We start from the raw sequence: 19,169 nt of genomic DNA on the forward strand, positions 1-19,169 counted from the left end.
TCTCTCTCTCTCTCTCTCTCTCTCTCTCTCTCTCTCCGTCTCTCTCTCTCTCTCTTTCTGCTCTCCCTCTCTATTTGGGAGATGCATAGGAAAGGTGCAGTGTTGGGTGGATACACTAGGGGGAGTGGAGGAAAGGGGAAAGGCATTCACATCCTTGTCAGATGTGTGCACTGAAGAGGAGCGAGTAGTCACTAGTTGGAAAGCAATGCTCACTAGCTGAAAAAGAGGGAGAGGATACAAAAAAAAAGGAAATGCACTGTATGTGTGTGTGCACGTCGGTGAGAATGAGAGATGCACAGAGGATTTTATTTGTAGTGGTTTGTTTTAAGTCGGCATGTGGTTTTGTTAGTGGAATTATCACTGGTGTATTTGTTTGAGACGTGTCAGGATTTGGCATCAGGGGCTTTTTTTCCTTTTTACTAATATTTTCATTTATCAATTATGTCTGTTGCAGGTGTTGTTTTTTATGTAGACATTATAAATGTTTTCTTTTTCTGAAAGAGAGAGAGAAACCCAGTGTGTCACAGTTTTAAACCCAAACTGTTTTGTCCAACCATCTAATATGCTAATAAAAACTTTGCCTCTTTATGTGTGAAGCACATACCAGACAGTCATTTTAAGCTTTAACAGGTAATACATATTTGATGATGTTTTCACAGAGAACCAGAATAATTTATCACGAGAATTTAGACTTGTGCTAATTCTTAATATGTGTTTCTGTGTGTGTGTGTGTGTGTGTGTGTGTGTGTGTGTGTGTGTGTGTGTGACTGCGATCGTGTAATGCATTCATGTCTGTGTGTTGATACAGGAGAGACATGTGAGTCACTCTGACATACCTGAACCGTACTGACTTTTAGCCCCCTCCTGCTGTCTGTTTGACCCTTTTTTGGTTTCATGTTTAAATGAAGCCAAACAGCGGGTTTTACTCCCTCCGAAGCCCACAGCAACAGTGAGTCACCCTGTTAGCCAAAGGGTTGTACAACGGAGTTGACCCAGCCGACACTCTCCTGCCCTGCGTCATCTCCAGCGTCTCCCCCTCCGGCTACCTGACAAGGCCCAGGCACTCTGAGCTGCAACGGAGCAGCTCTGCTCATCTGTCGTTGAATATCAACAATCAGATCTGTGAAACATATGCAGCTGTCTGTGTAACGTGGAGACTGCTCTCTTACATGTCACTCACTACTGCCAATACTACTTTTAGTTTATTTACTGCAAGCCTATCATGCCGTTCAGTTGTAAATGCCTGGAGGGTCTGCATTCATTTTTGATAAACAAACAGGTTTGTTAGAGAGGTGTTGTTCTTTTGTTCTGGGGATTCTAAAATGCCCAGCTGAAATTTATCATGCTTTTTCATCTGTCAAGAGAAAGCAACTGCCATGTGAAAATTAATACAAGTTAGAAAAGCGAAATAACACATTTTGACAGTAAACTAGATGACCAGTAAGAAACTAGACCCAATAACATTTTACACAGCTCAACAGCTCAATGGAACCATGTAATTTTACAAATGATCCACAGTTCACACAAAGTGATGTACTCTCACATGTTTTCAGTGAGAAAAACGCTGTTCACTAGGCAACCTCCTGACATACACTCAACAGCACAGCTCATTTAATATCCCACTACTACTGTTTCTTTATTCTGCGCCCACCCCCCCCCCTACCATTGTCCGCTCATGAGCTGATGTGGACCTGTACTCCACGCAATTGTTCTGGCCTCATTAGGATGGTGCATACTTGACAGGAGTGACTGTCTAGGTGTGTGACCAGCGCTGACATCTCATGAGTTGTTTTGCCAGGACAGAGGAGCGCGTTCCAACTTCAGCCTCAACACATCCGCATACGGTTAAACCATGATTGCCATCTTAACTGGAGTGCCTAATTGAACAGACACTTAAGCCTAGAGCATCTGCCAAAACTACTTAGACCTCCAGTGGAGTTTTTCAGAATTTGTTTGCTTTCCAGCTGGAGTGGCTCTCACTTTTGTTCGAAACACAATGGGATTTCTAGACAAATATAAATTGTCTGTCTGTATGCTGTTCATTTTGAGGCAAACTGGTATGAAATAAATTTTTCTATTGCGTCATGCTTATTTCTAGTTTATTAATGAGCTTAACCATGTTATCATATTGGTCCAGGTGTCATAAAACAAAGACTGCGAGGTGAGAAGAGGTCAGTCTCGGACATCCTGACTTGATCCCTGTCTTCTCTCCAAGGGGGACAAAGGAGAGAAACCTGTAGCTGACCTCACCCTGGCTTCCTCTCTTAAATCGACTGCAGACACATCTGTCAGCGGCTGCTGATTGACCCTCTCTCAGACATACAAAGAGCCCCACTGGAGGACGAGGGTGTTGGATTTCAGTTATCTCAAGACCAGGGAAAATCTGTTGCCGTGCTCATCTTTTGTTCAAGGGGATAGATGCTTTCCTTTCCCAAGGATGCACTCTAGTCTGTCTGGCCAATTTCACTGTTTACCCCAATTGTCTGTGTTTGCAATGAGGGACAGTATAGCTAAATATATTAAGCCACTTGATTTTGCTAAGTGCTGGCTAAAGTGCCCTTTGGCTCTGGTGGCAACAAAACAACTGTTAAATGTGCACTTGGTCTTGTTCTATATCAGACTGTCCTTAGCCCAGTTTTTGTCTCTCATGACAGACATTCGACCAGATAATTGATTTACTTTTTGCTCTTGCTGTGGTCAATAGATGGGGCTTGCAGTTGGAAGGCTGTGCTGCCCTACTTTCTGGACTGTCTGACAAAACACATAGACCTAGTATGATTGGAGCTGTGTAAGCTAGGTGTTATGGATATTATTTTACCTCCCTCAATGTTCTGTTTTTCTGTCACTTAAGCTTAGTGTGTGTTCACTGAAAAGTGTGTGTGAAATACAATAGGCCCCAAAACTGCTCAAGGGCTCACAGGGGAAAAATGCAGACTGATTTCCCCTCATGTCTCCTTCCTTGCTCTGACTGGAATTCATTATTGATAGACTTTCTGTGTTCTTAACCAATGCCAAATTAAGGGGAACATGTAAAAGGCTGCTGCCAAAACCCCCGCTTTGTTTTTCATTTACCTTTTGCTTTATTTGCATATTCATCCTCTACAGGCAATCAGCAGCCATCTTTTGCTGTGGGCCTTTCATCTCCTCTCTGCCATCCTGACAGGCAGCTTTTCAGTATCACAACAGTTTAACTAGGGTTTGTGGATGAAAGATACTGTTGGTTATGCTAGTGTATTCACATTTTTGATTTGCAGAGGATGTAATGCGTGTGACAGGGATAGAAAGAGGGTTTATGGAAAAAATATAAATCAGTGAATGAATAAATATGTAGATGGGTGTTGGATTTCAATAGGGTTGGTTTGTATGAAAGTAAATGTAGGCATCTTAGTATTGCTCAGTGTGGTTAGTAAGCAAGAGCTTTGATTGAAAGAGCTTGTTGGATCTTTATGCATATGAATGTAGATGACAGGGACATGGAGCAGGGCCACACCATGGGCACGATTGCTATTAGGCCATGCAGTAAAGTACTAGTCTTTTCTGATGGTGATTCCAGATGTTGAGGGATGGGTCGACCCCTTCATCTCTTGGGACTAGGATGCAGCCCAGAGAAAGAAAAGAGCCAACAACAACAGAGACTAAAGGGGCCGACATCCTGCTGCTCAGGCGAGCCCAGGGGCCTCGGTCAGTAGTCATTTAGGCCGTGTGTTTGTGGAAGAATGACAAGCCATGCAAAAAGCTCTGTCGGCTGTTTTTCCCCTCGTCTTTTGTTTTCTTTGGTTGTTTTTGTGGTTGCTCTTGTGTTGTCTGCAGAGACAGAGGAACTCGGGGATGAGCGAATTCCATAAAAAAAGGTAGAGGGGGGTAGGAGCTGACTTGTCAACCTTAGGACCTCCCATAGGTTAATGACCCCAAACACAATGCTCTGTGATCTGATTAGATAGAGCACTCTCCCCCCACTGCACTAATCAGCACAATAAAGGAGATAAAAGATAGAATTACCATACAGTGTTTTCACAGATCAGCATACATCTCCAATGCGACTAATTGAAGCCCTTCTCTTTTGCTTTGTAACTAGTTTACTATTCCTGTACTAAATCTGTAATTAGCCAACTTAGCATCTTTTCTCCAGCCTTAGTTAAATGGTAGCATTTATCTTTACAATAGGATCGATGTGCTTCTGTAAGCACAGACAGAACCCCAAAAGACAAACATACAGCTTTCTGATTATTTAACTCAGCTGCACATTCCTACAGTATATGGTTGAATCTAGAGCTTTAGTCCTTTGAATGTAGGATTTTGAGTGTCTCATGAAAGGGTCAGTCAGGGTTTAGAGCTGTAAGGAGAGGAAGTCAGGACTTATGTTATCTAGTGAAACAAACCAAGTCTTTGCTGCTCTAGATAAGATAACATGGATTATACAAAACCTCAAGGTCTGTATTTGGCCCCGTTGATTGGAACACATACAGGAAGTAGGCATGTTAGGCAACAGTATTTTGAGTAAAGAGAAGGGGGAGTATTAAAGGAGGGAGGTCTCGTCGCACAGAGCTGCCATCATTGTGATCAAAGTGTTCACTTATCTGTGCCAAACACTAACTCTGACTTTGTTTTCCCTATGATCTGGATGACTTTGTTTACTCTCATGAGTCATATCTAAAAATTACTCTTTTTAATGATTTCTCAACTCTTTGTTTTTTTCCACTGCTGAACACAATGAATAACTGGCTTGGAAAAAGAAGAGATTTTCACATGTTCATGCGCTTTAAAGCAAACTTGGTACCATCAGTGCTCTCAACTTGAAGCTAATGCTTCAATCACTTGCTTGAAAAACATTCTCATCATCCAGTTCCTCGCTTGAATATGGTTTTCTGGATTGATATAATTCTGTCTCCATCATTATGTTATGTGTCGTAGTTCAGTAGAGTCATGTTGACATTTTGTCACTCTGGTGGTGAGAAGCGTATTCAATTTAAGCTATTGTGAAAACCGGAGTAACCGGAGCTGCCTAATTGGCATTAAACTCTACCTGAAGGTGTTTTCAGGTAACACCTCCAACCATCCCGACAACAAGGAGGTGCCTACCGCTCAGCGTCTGACTCCAGTGCTTCGGCACTCATCTTGAGTGACTCGGATATCGAATGTCTTATTCCTCTGCAGCCAGGAGCCACATTCAAAAGAAGCCTAAAGAAAGTGATGATGGGAGAATAAAAGGACAAGTTGAGATGAGGGAACATTTATGACTTTCCTGAAAGAAGCGTTCGTATACTGCCCGCCCACCTATTAGTGCAAGAGTGTAAGGTGCTTGTAGTGGAGTTGTGAATGACATGTTTTAGGTAAAACTAGGAGTAACTGGAGTAGACCCTCTTTATCCCACACTCTGTTGTCGGGGTGTTTCTGAGGTTAACCCTCAGGAGGAAGGGGTGTATGTGTGTGTAGGTGTTTATTACAATGGCAGCGATGGGGACAAGGCATGGGGGGGGGGGTCTCATTTGAGTGTTAACATTCACTGTGACATGCTCCTCGTTTACCTGTGCATAAAATAAGCAAGGCTTTGCTTATTTTTGTCAATGGCATAAATACAATGGATGGAACTTCACTACTCTCCCAATTACTGCCATGCAAATGGCTTCATTCAAAGTATAATAAGTACGTTTTATTTAATATTTCAATTTTTTTTAGGACAGAATTCATACATACATATGGAGAAAGTGATAAAGGAACAAAAAAAGTTCCCCAAAAGCCCTTCAGAAGAAATGGAAGAATCCTCGGGAAAGGATTGCACAAGGACTTACCTTCCTCCAGGGCAGTGCCTGTTGCAACAGCATGACGAAAATCAGATAGTTGATATAAATTAAACATGACAAAAAGGTGCGCTTGTATGGACATAGTTATAGTGTTTTGCTGCTGACCCCTATCATTTAGCAATGATTGCCATTAAGAATTTTTATTGCTTGTGAATACAGAGTTGTGTGCACATGTAGAAATTCTTTAGTCTTTGAAGTATGTCTGTGCAAACAGACAGACAAAAGTAGAAAAAGATTTTTAGTGTTTTTTTTTTTTTTTTAATAAGGGCTCTTGGCCCAGGAGCAGTGTTTTTCTACTTACAGATCATAGCCTTAAAATATACCTTTCTGTGCTCCAATTTCACAAACGGACAATAAAGACAAAGCTGTGACATTTCACAGGCCAATAAGAACTCCTTTAAGCTTACCCATCAAAGACAACTAGTAAGAGGTAGAGGAAGTCAACCAGCAAATCACCGATAGAGGAGATGAGTAGATGTGTTGGGTAAATAGAAGTAGTGTCATTATAACTCACATCAATCACACAGGCAATAACAGAGATGTGAATTTATTCGTAGTGATAGGGGAAAAACACTGCGGCAGGAGCTGCCAGACTTTGGCAGCCACGGATGCTGTCTCAGTGTTGGTGTGAAAATGGCTGCGATTTGAAATGGAAATGGTCCCTTTCTCTAGCGGGTGTTATTGGTGAACAGTCTTTCTGTTGATTGAATCGTAGCTGCCTGCATCAAGTTTCTGCATAACATTGAAACAGGCTCTCAAAAAAGCATTCTTCTTTTTTGTAAAGGTCACCGTTAATGCGTAAAATGCCAGCATTTCATATATGGAAACATTCATCACTGTGACTATATCATTTGCACATGCTATTCTTTCTATATCCATTTAAGCAATTTACAGTCCCATTTCCAAATCTTTCTTTTATGATCATGTGTATAGCTTATAATGTGTTTTTGCACATCTGCACACAAAATTTTATGTTCTTTCATATACTGTCACCAATAATTCTGGCACCGGTAGTATGAACAGCTGCAAACATAACTATAGTCTATATTATCATATATTCTTTGACTATGTTACAATTTCCAACCTGCAATATAGATGCTGAATTATTATTTTTATCTACTGCAGTACTGAAACTATGTTCTCATTCTCCTGAATTGTTTTGCATTTACTGTACCTTTTCTGTTTTATATCCTTAACTTTCTCTTTGCTGCTCCACTGACCCAATTTCCCGACTGTGATCATTAGAATTTCATTAGAATTGTCATCAGCTGCAGCATTTCTCTTTTTCATACCTACCACCTGAGTGTCTTCTATGGGGCGCCTTGAATGTAAGCAGATCCCTACCCCACATGGACTGCTTAAACACTGCTTATATGTTGCATTACTGCGTTTATGAGATGGAATTCCTTTGAGTAGTTTGTAAAAGTTGAGTCAAAATTCTGCCAAATGCATTAAAGTTCTGTGTGCGCTGCAGCAGCAGCCGCCCCCAGCTCTCTCAGGATAGGGAAACCCCAGAGGAGGCTCCATTTAACCCCCAAGGATTAGTGCTCATGCCTACTTTAGCATTGGTAAAAGGGAAAACGTCTCAGCACATTGAGTCAATAGGGATTCAGGCTCGCTCTACTGGCTTCCCACACAAAAACGAACAAAGAAAAAAAAAGTGAAGCTACAGCTCGGACTTGAATAGGGCTAGATGTTTGCCCAGCCTGCTTTAGCATTTGCCCTTCCGCTGCCTTCACAGTACATTACCAGACCAAAAATACGAGGCTGTAATCTCAACAATATATTCAAAGCAGGTACCTGGAGCTTGCCTTGAATATTTTGGCTGCATCAGTAGGTCCACTTTAAACGGAAGGAAGATTTCTAATTGTGTATTGTTTTTTCATACTAGCAGTGTATAGAAATGGACATATTATAGTTGTACTTGTTCACTGGTGTGTTTGGACAGTGTTTACCCCCGGCCTTCTTTAATCCTTTATGCTGAGACGACTCGCCTCTGCTCGGAAAAGGAAAACAGCCTGGCGGTGTTTCTTTATGAGCTTGTTTTTGTCTCCTTCTCTCTCTGTCTTCCTCCCCCTCTCTGTCTTATAATTTACATTCTCCTCACATGTCTTTATATTATATCAGAGAGCATAGTCCCTGTGTAGAGTATCTTTCTGTCTTGCCAGTGAGGAGCAGTGTGGAGAGACAGTCCGGTGCGGTGTGGGAGGGCACGGCCTCTTTCACAGGGGTCCCTGGCAGAGCCGAGGCTCTGTCTGTTGACTTTAGTCCTCCGTTGACATTCCCTTGTGTTTGTCTAGGCTTTCATCATGACTCCGTTCAAACAAGCGCCAGCAACTGATAAAACACATGCTCTCACTAACTCACAGTGAAGCACACACACACACATGCACAAAGTGACACATGGACAGAGTTCAGTTTTGCTTCATAGCAACAGGTGATTCTTCAAAACGGAGTCATATCCATAGCAGCTGTATTGTGTGTTTCCAGGACAGTTCTAGTAAAAATGACTTTTAAGTTTGATTGCAGTAACAGCTGTTCATAATGTGGAATGATATCTGTCTCCAGTGGCGTCTCCTGCTGCCACAATACAGTAGCTAGATGTTTATGCTTGGGAAGTTGATTCTGGAGAGTATTGGAGTAAAATATCAGACGACTGGTTATGTCTTTCATTCTCAAGGAGGAAAAAAAACAGCTGTGTTTTTACATTTGGCCCTGTTACTCTGCCCTGTACATTTTTCTGTCTGAATTGAAGAGTTGGAGCCAACCGACAGCAATTTATCTGCCAGTCAAGCAGGAAGAGTGTCTTCTCCTGGTGTGGATTGCCGTCTATTCTCTTGTGTGGATGGCTTCCCAGCCTGCCAAATTTTACGCCTGTACAGGCACTTCAGAGGTGCAGTAGGAGGTGCAGAGGAACGCAGGGTGTTGGGTCGGTAGCAGTAGGGGGTGTGGGCTGAGAGTGACGTCATAGACGAAGGAAGGGAGAGTGTAATCATCCCAATGTGGTTGGGACATGGAAAAGCGAGGGTTTCGCATACCAGGTGCAACCCACACCTGCGTGTGTAACTTCCACCTTGCTTAATTAGAGTTCAGTATCCTACTAATGAATATTCTCACTCTTGTCTCTTCTGTGTTTGTGTGTATGGATGTGTGTGTGGGTGGGAGCCGATGGGCACAATTGGGAATTATCTAGCACTCCCTGGAGAAAGCCTCTTTTTCCTCCTCTCTGTTTATCCACAGCAGCTTACTCACTTCCAAGTTAGCTTTACAGACTCAACAGTCCTTTACTGATCTCCTGATCTATTGTTAAAATTGATTCAGTGTGAATATATCTGCATTTTTCCCCTTAATCTTACTTTTCTTGTCAAGACCCTGATGTAAGACTCATTATTGAGTTGGTAATTAATGCTTGGCATAAGTGAGTTACACTTTCATAGTCAGTCTGCTTTCACTGTTGTTTGCCGTGCCAGCAGGAGATTCTTAGCACGAGTGCAGAGGGAACCAGTTCTTTTCTGTCACCAGATCTGTCAGCGGGTTGGCGGGGATCAGTCACATCTCAGTCAGATCTGTGGTTGAATGTGTGAGAAGTAATAGAAAAGTGTTTATTTCCCCCCTTACTGTATTGCAACAGCGCTCTGTATGATGTGCAGTCATCTGCTGGGTTATAATTGGGGCGAAGGCTGCTGAACCCCTGCCTAGTTCCTCTGAATGGAGTGACACAGAATCCTTCATAGAGATTCAGTGTGTGATTTTTCTCACAGTCTGAAGGCATTTGCTGGTTCTCACATATCTAGCTGTCAGTTTACCTAAGCCATTCTTTATATCTGTTTTTATCAGTGTTAGACTTGTGGGAATACACATGCCTGGCCTCAGTTTACGCAACTTAAGGTCTGGTAGGTGCTCCGCTCATGATGTCAGTTAGCTACAACAAAAGAAAAGTTTTCTTACTGTAGCTCTCCAGCTCAAATTCAGTAGCAGCAACATAAAGTCATCAAGTCAAATAAGTTCTTTTATTAGATTTATGCAACCAGTCTGGCCTTCCCACCCGCCACCTCTGATTGATGCCACTACCACCCACATCACATGGTCAACTGACCTTGCCCCCTCCATGTTTAACAAACTCTCTGCCTTTGTTCATTCAGCCATGTTTCCATGGTGATCGGGCTGAGTCACCCCAAACAGCATTGACACATAGCCTCAGAAGGCCTAGCTGGCCTAGCAGAAGTCTAATATTCACTGCTTCACAATATTCTTGGGACATGGTATTAATACACTGAAGATGAAACACATCAAAGCCTTATAGCACAATCTAACAGTACCAAGCACTCTTTGAGATATTCTGGTGCTTTTGATTGTTGTCTGGAGACCAATATGATGGTCAGCTTTGTTATGAGAGAATGAATAGCGAAAGTTGTGTTGTTTTCAGCTATGTTTATTGTTCACCCAGTGAGCAATAGCCAAGCTGTTTGCTTAGAAATGTGGCTACTTCTGTCTAATCCATGTTTTCTTTGGTCATTTAAATGGGGCCTTATGGAATATGAAACAGGTTGCGCTATGAATTTAAAACCCCCTGGCTCTGCCATTTACACATTGCCAGTGGGCTCTTTTAATCATATTGGAACACACAGAAGTCTGTTTTTTCTTGAGCTGGAGCTCCCAGTCCCAAATGAGGTGTTAGCTGAGACTGGTGACCTGTCAGGGGAGCACACTGTCACTGTATTCATTTTTGAAAACTATCATTATTAGTGAAAGCGGTAATTACAACATAGTCATTTACATATCACCATATTTTACTTTTACTATAAGTATACCACCACAAACCAAGACATTATAAAAGAAAAAAAAGAAAAAAGAAAACAAAACCAACCAACAACATTAAGAGAAAAAAAAGAGAAAAGGGGGATGGGGACTTGTTATTTAGTGGAGTAAATTGGATAGACTGACAGGTTACAGGGGTACCAGCATACTTAATAGATCAAGTTAAGAAGGACAGATTATACATATATACATTGTTTCTTCATCTGGAGGAATGGTTGACAGGTTTCTTTCATAACTTGAAGAAACCATCATCACCCTAAGAGAGAATTTTATTTTTTTTCAAGCTTAGAAAAAAACATCACATCATTCAAACAGATTGAAAAGGAGGGTGGTTTTGGAGATTTCCAAGATAGTAATAGCCTTTTTCTTGATAAGAGTGTTTATAAAGAACGAGTGTATTCAATTATATCTCCATTTCAGGCTGTGCATTGGATTGGGTTCTGATGGCACGCCAAATATGGCTAGCAGTGGCCATGGTTGTAGTACATGGTTGTATATGTATATATATGTATATGTATGTATGTATGTATGTATGTGTGTGTATGTGTATATATATATATATGTGTGTGTGTGTGTGTGTATATATATATGTATATATATATATATATATATATATATATATATATATATATATATATGTATATATATATATATACACACATATGTAATACAGTATATAACGTATCAAACACTGAAGACCAGAATCATCACAGATATGGACAGGACCAATACATATGCATGAGATGTGCTTGGGGCTCACCACAACAATTTTGGATCAGGTTCAGGATATATTTCCAATCTGGCTTAAGGTGGACTCTGTGTACCATTGCACATGAGGAAGATGAGTTAACTCCGTTCAGAACATTTTTCCACCAATCATTTGTCAACTCCGCAGCTCCTCTTCCCATTTAGAACTAACTCTATGTTTTTTGTCATCAGTCAAATGCATAATATCTGCATGAATATTTGAAATGAAGCCATTCTCATTTGGAGACAGCGAAAGAAGTTTTTCCAACTTTAGATTATTAAGGAGATGTGGGAAAGAATCAAATGGGTTTTTTTTACAAACTGATAGATTTGGAGGTACCTGAAAATATTATTGCGGGCTAGACTGAATTAATCACAAAGAGAGGAAAGACTATGAAATATACTGCCCTCATATAGATCTTTAAAGCACTTGAGTCTTATACTGAACCATTTAGTAAATGTTGAGTCTAGGGTTGAGGGTGTAAATAGGTGGTTGTTTCTAATGGGAGCTTGTGTGGATCGTAAAGAGAATTTAAAATGCCGTTGAAACTGAATTCAGACTTTTTAAAGTTGACAACACTGTTGGATTGGATGTGTAGCGAGAAGGAGATAGAGGAGGGAAAGAGAAGACTAAAGCAGGTAGAGAGGACGATCGACAAGATTGAGCTTCCAGGATGCACCAATTTGTATCAGGGGCGTGTAACCAGTAATTTATTTTATGGATATTAGCTCCCCAATAATAGTACAGGAAATTAGGAAGAGCAAGACCTCTTCCAGTCTTTTTTTCTGTAAAATGGTTTTGCTAATTCTAGGAAGTTATTACCCCAAGGTCTATAGTTTTAAAAAACTTTTGGGTAACACTTCCAGCCAATGATAAGGGCAGGTTATTCCATCACTGAAAATCAGACTTCATATTTTTTATTAATGGTACAAAATTGGCTTTATAAGGAGAGTATGATTTCCAAGAAATCTTAACGCCCAAGTATTTGAAACCAGAGAGAGATAAATGAAAGGGAATATCCTTTTGCTGAGTCTGTAGAGCTGGGGTATTGAGAGGACAACATTCACTTTTTATAAAATTTAACTTGTAGCCAGAGAAAGAACCAAAATCTTTTAAGATTGTTTCGGTGGCAGGAACAGAATGCTTTGGATCATCTATATAAAGCAAAACGTCGTCCGTGTATAGGGAAGCCTTGTACTCCTACCGTGCCGAGTAATGCCCCATGGGTGATGCTTTAAGAACAATAGACAAAGGTTCAGTTATAGCAAAGAGCAATGGAGACAATGGTCATCTTTGGCGTGTCCCCTCTGGAAAGGTGAAAAAAGGAAGAGTGCAATGAGTTTGTATTTACATTGGCAAGCTGATTTGAGTATAGCAGTTAAATCCAACCAACAAAAGTATCTCCAAAACTTCCTCCAAAACCAAAGAATCTCTGTAAAGCCGAAAAAAGGTAAGCCCACTCTATTTGGTCGAACGCCCTCTCTGCATCCAAGGAGACAACTACTTCTGGAGGGAGAAGTAGATTCGCCGTATGAATGATGTCTAAAAGTTTCCTAACAAATGTCGACCTTTAATAAAGCCTGTCTGGTGTACTGAAATTATCTATGGAAGGACAGATTCAAGGCGTTGCGCTAAAACTTTGGCTAAAATTTTTGGTTCTTGATTTAGAATTGAAATGGGGCAGTAAGATCCACAATCAGTGGGTTCTTTAAAAGGAGTCTTATAGTTGCTTGTGTGAGAGGCAGTGATAAGGAACTGTTTTCTAACAACTCATTAAAAACCTTTAACAAAATTGGGCTAATTCGTCACTGAATTTCTTATTAAAGTCAGCCACGAAGCCATCCGGACCTCGCACTTTAACGTTACATCAAGATCTGATAGCTGTGAAAATTTCTTGAAGTTCTATAGGTTTTTCAAGTTTCATTTTTTCCTCAAGATCAATAATTGGGAAGATAAGGTTATTAAAAAAGACTCCAATGTTATTTTCATTAGTTGGTTGTGATTTGTACAAAGAAGAATAGTATGATTTAAACACCTCATTTATTTCGTGAGGGTTGGATATAATTTGATTGGATTTAACTTTAATTTGAAGGATTAAGTGTGAGGCAGCTTGATGCTTAAGCTAATGGGCAAGTAACCTGCTGCCTTTGTCTCCATATTCGAATGTGAGACCACGAGACTGTAATAGCATACTTTCTGCATTTTTTGTGGAGAGAATTTTAATTTCCAATTGTAAACCAACCCTTTTTTTGAAAAGTTGTGGGGATGAATCTGAGGCGTATTGCCTATCAAGTGTAGATATTTCATCAGTAAAGTCTGTGAGAAGTTTGTTGCTCTTTCTTTTATCATGGGATGCAAAAGATATTACTTCACCTCATAAAACAGCCTTTAGGGTTTCCCATAGCAGTGAATAGGAGACAGAATTGGATTTATTCTCAACCAAGAAAGTGTCTATAGATTTAGAGATTTTGTTGCAAAACTCCTTGTCTCTGAGCAACAAAGCATCCAAGTGCCCGGGGGGGTGTTTCTTAATATTAGGAGAGAATGAAATATCTAATTGAAGTGGTGCGTGATCAGAAATTATTATGGCCAGATATTCCACTGATACAACAGAACTGAGAAAGTATCTATTTATAAAAAAATAATTTATACAAGAAAATGCTTGGTGGACATGTGAATAAAAAGAAAAGCTTTTAGATAATGGATTCAATGATCTCCAAGGGTCAACACACCCATTATCTTCCATAAAAGCTGACAAAGACTTTGACATTTTCGATACAGTTACATTTTTGGGATTGGAACGATTCAGTAATGGATTAAGAACAAAGTTTAGATCCCCGCCAAAAATAAGTTTATGGGTGTTTAAATCTGGAAGACAAGACAGAGGTCTGTTCATGAATTCAATATCATCCAAGTTGGGAGCATAAACGTTAACTAATAAAACTGGAGTTTGAAGTAAGGTTCCTGTCACAATGATGTATCTTCCATTTGGGTCTGATTTTATATCTGAGGCTGTAAATTGAATTCTATTATTGATCACACATTGTCACTGTAAAGGCCTTAATATACTCCAAAACACAATGACAGGGGATGTGCACTCGATTCTTTTTATACTACTTTGGCAGCCTGCAGCGGTGTACGTACACACACATGTTCAGTCAGTGAGTACGGTTTCATGCAGTCATAAATTTTGTGCTGGAGACCTTTGCAAACATGAGCAGATGGCGAAATTTAAGTCACACATATCCTTGCAACTATGCAAACACAGAAAGCATAATTTAGACTTAATGCCCCTTTGAAACAGGCATTTCACTCCATAAATGCAGTGGCAATTTTGGAGTACATGTCTGCATCATGTTCAAAAAAGACCTTGAGACAGTTTTCTGTAAAAGTCTGGGAAACAGTCTGACTTGCAAGGACCTTGCAACATTTCCGCTTCAGCACAGCTCAGGCCAGAACTGAATGCAGTCACATTGACAGAAAGGCTACAGCATACAAGGTTAAATACACATAATAGAGAGAGCTATTAAAAAAGTGTTTTTTTTTCTTTTCTTGCTACATCACTTTGATAAAGTTCTCATTTGATATCAATTTTAAGTTGTAGAGGAGAACCTCTAGTGAACCTGTTTTTTAAAAATGTGTCTCAGTCATTTTTTCCCAAAATCCTCACATTAATCTTTAATCAAGTCTCCTTAAATTTCAAACATTTGTCTAATATAAATAAATAAATAATTTGTCTAAATATAGCAAAGCACTTTGCATACAATATATGAGCAAATATAATCACTCAAAGCCACAACCTAGCATCCTGTAATTATTAACTGCTTTTAACTTGTAAAGTTTAACTTGAGTACTGTTAATAAATGTATAAATAACTGTATAAATAAAGTAATAAATGTCATAACTAATAACTGAGGTAATAGATGAAATTGAATGTACTCAGTGTAACAAAATAAAGTTAACATGAAATCATTAAACTAATAAATAGTTGTTGTTCATTGTTGTTCAGATTTGTCAGATATATGATAATCAACATTATAGATTCAATGCTGATCTTAATCATAAGCTACCCTTCAAAAGTGTAGTGTTTCTTCCTTTTCTGTCACCCAAAGCTGATTAAAGATCTCAGCTGAAGGGTTTTCTGTACTTTAATATGAAATCATTCATAACTTTGTTATCTAACAAAGTTTAAAGATGAATCTAAATAGATTTGGTAGAAGATTTAAAAAGATTTAGATTTGATAAGCAGATTCAACACTGGATTCAGATGTGATAAGATGCTGTTGAACCCCTACCCTAATACTTCCGATTATTGCTTTCAAATGTACTGAATCAGTTGACACTATAATGACTTCTGCCATAATAAACTGATTTTTCATGATGTGTTTTGAGATATACAGCCTAACTATGCCGACAGCCATTTAGTGTTCAACAATCTATCCAATTTTCCACCTTTGATTGTGTTGGTTGTCCGCTTTAATTCCACCAGGTTTCACATGGAAATTGCACAAGAGACAGTTTTTCTCATTAGCTTGTCGGAGTTTGTTCACCACTAAACTAGCTGTTTTTTTGTGCAGGTGTGTCTTTGGCTTAGCGGCAGCTATGGTTAGATTGGCTGTGTGACTGTAATTACTAATTTAGCTAAAGTGCGACAAAAACAAACAGAGCAGGAAAAGCTGGAATGATCTGACGATAGCTCTCTCCAGCTGCCTCTAGCTCTAATCTGCTCAGGTAATTCTCCTCAAACCCATTGATTCCATGCAAGCGATTGAATTTCAATGCATCTCTGATGAGATGGGGGGAAAAAAAGACAACCTACCTGAGCACTCAAATGGATTGGCAAGCAGATGCTCGGTCAAAGTGACAGGTGATAAGTGCTTTGGCAAGCTTTAAGTGAAATCTTTATGCATGTCTTGCTGTATGTAGCCGTGCTGTCACTGCCCATCTTTCATATGGTCCCTCTCGATTGCAGTGCTGCTCAGAGCATTTTGTCAGACACAGAGCAAGCAGCCCTCACAGTTTTATAAGCACCTGTGACCTTTGAGATGAAGTGCTCTGTTTATTTAAGTGACTACTTCACAACTGTCTGCTTCACAAGGTGGCGTATAGAGAAATGAAATAAGCAACTCCACTACTTCTGGTACTTCATTAGCACTGACCTTACTGGCTCCGTATGATAATTTCTAGTTGAAATTGCTTTGTACTTTTCATGCAAAGATGATAATTCCAATCAAAGGCTTTATCACGCAGTTGTTGCCAGGCTGAATGAAAATAGTAAACTACATTTGGATTGCCTGCAAAATCAAAGTTGTAGTCTCGGTACCAAAGGTGAATATAAGAGGCAATGTGCTGTCAACACTACCCTGCTAATAATTTAATAATCTGATACCTTTAGTATCACTTGTCCTTGTCATCATGTAAGAACAAACCTTTTTTTCCCCTTCTCTCAATTGACGTATTATTCCTCTGTCACTAACCTTAATGTGTAGATGTCCCGGCTTGTATTTTGTGTAAGGGGTAAATGCAGTCCTTTATCATTGTAGTGGTAAAGCTTTCCTGCTTGAACATACACTATACAGTATGTTTCACACTCTGTCTCAGGATTATGTTGTGGAACAGGCTGCCTTTTATCGTAACTGCTGAATCCTTTTCATTAGCATGCAGAGCACCTGCCAAATTTTACACCTCTGCTGGAACAGTGGTCAGTTAAGATAACACTTTCTCTGGATAAAAAAAAAACCAACAATACACATTTACTTATTGGCACCCCAGTTTTAATCTTTGAAGTGTAATGTGCTGTAGTGTATGTACTCAAACAACCACACGTCTAATAAACAATGCTGTCCCTGTCTTCCTGGACCATTACTATTCCTTTTATCTGTGCTTTCCCTGGTCCTGGTAATAGTGAATTGTTTCAAATAACACCAGAAGGCTCATTTTGCAATACTTAATCACCTTTCTCATTGTGTTTGCCATGGCACCAGCAGGCTAAGCAGCACATGCAGAGCAGCTTAAGATGCTTTGGCCCATATTTAGCCTGTTGTGTATAGTGATGTGAAGCCCCCCTAATTGGAGTCCAGGGGAGAATCTCTGGGAGCGCTCTCTAAGTACTGCCCCACGATTGTCTGCAGGTCAGAGGGCAGCTTGGAGATTTGCATGAAGTTCCATACCAGAAAGAGCGTTTAAGCCGAGCGTTTCATTTAGAGCAGCAGCCGAAGCAGTTAGAATGCGGCGCAATATCTTTTCATTCCCCACACGAAATGGCCTCAGCCACCTTCATTTATTTCCCTCCTCACTTCATCTCACTATGTGGTTTTCATCTGTGTGGATCAGCAGCAGTCTGTGCTTTCAGCTGGAGACCCCCACACCAATCACATCATAACAAATTTCTGAAAAATGGACGACTCAAGGTACTGTCTCTGCATCTAAAATTGATGGCAATCAGTAAATTGCTGTCTTAAGTGCAATGGAAATACATTAGTAATGGGTTGTGATCGTAACTCGAGAGCCGTGGATCAGAGAAGCTAAGCCTATTGTCTCTAAAGACAAAGCAGGCATGGGTGACTATTCTAACTCCTTTTGCCCCAACCCACAGTTGAATTTCCCTGATCCAAGGGCCTAATCCCCCTTTTCCCAGTCTAGCTCTCGCTCAGTCAGCCATCAGGTCCTCTCTTTTTTTCCTGTGGACACTTGCGCTTGCATAGCATCATTAGCTGAGGCTCAGCCCTACCCCGTCTTTAGCCCCCTATGAAGTCCCTATTGCTCTTTTTAGGAGTGGTCACCATTTCCAATAGCATTAAGTCTTTGGCTGTTGGACTGTAAAACTCTAATACCAGCATCTTAAGGAGTTTTTAATCCTCTTGAGCAAAGACCCATAAAACATGGTGATGAGACAGCCCATGCATATGTCTCACACAATTGCCTACATATACTACTGTAGCAGCAGCATTATTTGGAAGGAATAAAAACCTTTACATGTTTTATTTATTTTTTACATGTAAGAAATTGTCATTTTCTTATTGTTATAGGCCATTTGTAGCATCACGTAAAGATTAAGGAATGATGCTGTTAATGTAGAAACAAACAGAGTTTAGTTTGCCAAAAAAAACCAATTACTAAAATATACAATGTATCTGGTTGCATGATACTAATGATTACTATTAAATTTAGACTGATGGGAAAATTCAAATGTAATGTTTGGATAGAATAAACATGCACAGAATCTTGAAACACTGTTGGTCTACTTAGGATTTGTCTGTTTGGCTGTGATGTTCTTTACAGCAGAAAGGCAAAAGCTCTAAGAGGGCATTAATGCTAAATAGAAATTGGAACAGCAACACATAGATGTTCTTTCAGGACGATTAGGGCTGCGGCCAGGCATTGTGTCCTTCTACACTTGCCTGTTTAGAGCCAGATTAAGCCACTCAGAAGCTGCACATTCACGTTCACTTCCTCTCCCAGAGTGTTTTTTGGAATATCTCTTCCTTCACTGAGAAGTGTGGTCATTAAGGAGGATGGCGTGAGAGTGGAAATGAAAACTGCAATCCAGAACACATAATGGCTCCTCAGAGTTTAGAGACGCTTCTCTTGAATTCACTTATCAGATTTAAGGCACTTTGCAAAGTGATACTAAGAGCGGTGATGAGATATTTTGATTTGATATAAAAAAGGACTCATTTATTCTTTAATGGTTATTATTATCCTCCTGGTTTTGTTCAGATTTGTTCCTCTTTCCTCTGAGAACTTTTTCAGTAAAATCTGTGTGGAGTCTAATCTTAAATATAAGTGGTAGTAGAGATCTC

General features: G+C 39.9%; 1 protein-coding gene across 5 annotated transcripts in view; it reads left to right on the top strand.

Moving 5' to 3' along the window:
• macrod2 (mono-ADP ribosylhydrolase 2) overlaps positions 1-19,169 on the top strand; it is a 423,353-nt gene that overhangs the window by 86,501 nt on the left and 317,683 nt on the right. The window lies entirely within an intron of this gene.

Source organism: Thunnus thynnus, chromosome 14 (assembly GCF_963924715.1).
Source record: "Thunnus thynnus chromosome 14, fThuThy2.1, whole genome shotgun sequence".
NCBI lineage: Eukaryota > Metazoa > Chordata > Actinopteri > Scombriformes > Scombridae > Thunnus > Thunnus thynnus.